The sequence below is a fragment of the Orycteropus afer genome, unplaced genomic scaffold (assembly GCF_000298275.1).
Source record: "Orycteropus afer afer isolate SDZICR_OR568_19922 unplaced genomic scaffold, OryAfe1.0 scaffold00561, whole genome shotgun sequence".
Classification (NCBI taxonomy): domain Eukaryota; kingdom Metazoa; phylum Chordata; class Mammalia; order Tubulidentata; family Orycteropodidae; genus Orycteropus; species Orycteropus afer.
Genome location: NW_006922148.1, coordinates 656,791 through 660,277, shown reverse-complemented (window position 1 = coordinate 660,277; position 3,487 = coordinate 656,791).

Sequence of the window (3,487 nt, the reverse complement as noted above, 5' to 3'; positions counted from 1 at the left end):
ATAATTCTTTTGAATTCCTTTTCAGAGTTTTTCAATGCTGCTTCCTCCTCAAGGATGAGTTCTGGGTCTGTATCCTGCTCCCTTGTTTCTACCACTTTATCTTGCTTCTTTGTGTGGACTGTGATGGTCTGTCATCTCCGAGGCATCATGGTGTTGTTGTATTTAGATCTCTGATAATTGTTTGTGAAGAGCAGCCAAGGGTGATTCAGGCTCCTTGGTAGTTTTTTATTGTTGGCCCGTTGGTGGAGAAGGAGGAAGGGGCTCTTGCTCAGTAAGTGAAGTTGCAGGAGATGTGGGTGTAGTGGTGTCTTATGGGGACTGTTGCTGTCCCCCACCCAGTTAGACAAAAATTACAATTGAATAATGATCAAAAAACTAAAAGCACATGGACAAAAAAGCACACCATGTAATCACACAGGAACAGTAAGCAAAAAAAGAAAAAAGGGAAAGAGAAGAAGGGAGAAAAAAAAAAAAAAAGAAAACCTGCAATATCTGGGGATAGGGTACTAAGAGAAAAAAGGTAGAGAAGGAGAATAATGAAGAAATATAATGGGAAAAATGCAACAACAAAAAAGGAATGGGGTTATCCACAAGAAAAAAGGGGGAAAAATTAAATTAAAAAAAAGAAAATTTCAACTAGGAACAGGGAAAAGAACAAAAGCTTTAACCTAGGACCTGGAAGGGGAAGAATAAGAATAATAGTAAAAAGGACAAAAGTATTGATAATAATAGTTGTTTTAACACAGACAAATACAAGCAAACTAATCACCTGAACAAATAAAGTGAAAAATAAAAAAAGGGGGAAAAAATCAGTGCAGGACAGGGCAGGGCACCTAGGCTCCGTCTGAACACACTGAAACTGATGGAGTTCCTGTGGGCCCAGAAGATAGGTGGGAGTGAGGGATGCGTGCACCTCTGTTCACCAAGCGGGTGTGGGGTATAATAGTAACAAGAGGAATGTCGTACCTTTTCAGTCTTGCAGGTCTGGAGTGTCCTTGCGGTTGCTGGCAAGCAGAACCTGTTCTAAAGCCCCTGGAATCTGCAAGAGTGCTGTGTCTTTAAAAATCCAAAATGGTCAAGCTGCTTGTGAACATTCAAAATGGCAGCGTCCTTGGACAGGCAAAAGTTCACAACTCAGCCCGCCTTTCTCTTCACCTTCTCTGTTTATTCCACAGCCACCAGAGCAGTCCTCCATGCAGTCCCTGGCTAGCAGGGCTAATTTTTAGGTTAATTCTTAGGTCCTACCACCACTCGGCACTCTCAAAGCTATCTGTGCCATGCTATCAGGATCGCTCAGGATCCCTGCCAGACCTCAGGTCTGTCTGTCTCCTTTTTTGGCATTTTCATGCAAACTCTTCTGCTAGTTGGGGTTTAGTCCACTTCTATATCCTTCCCTTCAAGGCTCAGGGGTCCAGGATTATGTTCTGTGTCTGTGTTAATTGGTTTCTTTTTTCTTTGTTGAAGAGGGTCTGTACAGTCTTTCTGCTTAGTCTGCCATCCTACTGGAACTCCTCAAGTTGTTATTTTTCTTAAGCACTCTATACCAAAAAAAACCACCTCACTGCTGTCAAGTTGGATCTGACTCATAGTGACCTCTCCTTGGGTTTCTGAGGTGGCATCACTATGGAAGTAGAGGAATGGCTGGTAGGTTTGAACCACCAGCATTCTGGTTAGCAATCAAATGCCTTAGGCACTATGCCACCAGGTACAGATGCTGGGAGTTATGCCACCGATATTTCCAATACCAGCAGGGTCACCCATAATGAACAGCTTTCAGTGGAGCTTCCAGACTAAGATAAACTAGAAAGAAGGAAGTGATAGTCCACTTCTGAAACAATTGGCCACTGAAAATATTGTAAATAGCAAGAAAATATTGTCTGATTTGGTACTGGAAAACTGTATGAATAGCAGTGAAACATTGTTTGATATAGTGCTGAAAGATGACCCCCTCCAATTGGAAAGGACTCCAAGTACAACTGGGGAAGAGCTGCCTCCTCAAAGTAGAGGCAACCTTCATGATATGGATAGAGTAAAGCTTTTGGGACCTTCATTTGCTTATGTAGCATGATTGAAAAGAGAAGAAACAGCTACAAACATTCATTAATAATTGGAATATGCAATGTACAAAGTATGAATCTGGGAAAATCAAGTTTTCAAAAATAACACTGAGTAACACCTCAAAAACAAAAAGACAAATAATCAGAGTTCCAGTAAGATGGTGGAATAGGCAGAAACACTGCACAGACCCTCTTCAACAAAGAAAAGGGGAACCAACTAACACAGACACAGAGGATAATCCTGGATCCCAGAGCTTTGAAGGGAAGGATATAGAAATGGACCAAACTCCAACTAGCAGAAGAATTTGCATGAAAATACCAAAGAAAGGAGACATACAGAGCTGTGGTCTGGCAGCAATTCTGATGGCACAGACAGCTTGGAGATTGCCGAGTGGTGGTAGGACCTAAGAATTAACCTAAAAATCAGCCCTGCTAGCCAGGGACTGCAGAGAGAACTGCTCTGGTGGCTGAGGAATAAAAGGCAAAGTAGCAACGAAGAGGAACGCAGGCTGAGCTGTGGACTTTTGCCTGTCCAGAGGGTGCAGCCATTTTGAATGTTTACAAATGGCTTGATCATTTTGAATATTTAAAGCGACAGTGTTCTCCCAGATTCCAGGGGCTTAAGAACAGGTTCCACTTACCAGTAACTCCAAGGACATTCCAGAGCTGGACAGCTGGAACGGTGCAACATTCCCCTTATTACTCTTATATCCCACACCTGCTTGGTGAATGGAGGTGTGGCCATCTCCCACTCCCAACCAACTTCTGGCCCCACAGGAACTCCATCCCAGTCCGTGTGCTTGGACGGAGGCTAGGTGCCCTGCCCTGACCTCCCCTGTTTTTTTTCTGTTTCTTTTTTTCTGTTTTTCAGTTTGCTTGTTTTTGTCTGCTTTAAAACTACTATTATTATTATGACTTTTGTCCTTTTTACTGTTATTCTTTATTCTTCTCCTCCCAGGTCTTAGTTTTAAACTTTTTTTGTTTTTCCTGTTCTTGGTTGCAATGTTTTTTTCCTCATGGCTAACCCTGTTCCCTGTTTTCTTTTTGCATTTTTCCATCATTATTCTCCTTCTCTACTTTGTTTCTCTTATTGCTGTATCCCAGATATTGTAGGTTTTCTTGTTTTTTCCTTCTTCTTTTTCCCTTTTCATGGTTACTGTTCCTGTGTGATTACATGGTGTGTTTTTTGTCCATGTGCCTTTAGTTTTTTGATTGTTATTCAATTGTAATTTTTGTCTAACTGAGTGCGAGACAGCAACAGTCCCCATAAGACACAACTACACCCACATCTCCTGCAACTTCACTTACTGAGTGAGAGCCATCACCTCCTTCTCTTCCAATGGGCCAACAATAAAACACTATCAAGAAAATCATGAATCACCCTTGGCTGATTTTCACAAACAGTTAACAGAGATCTAAATACAACAACG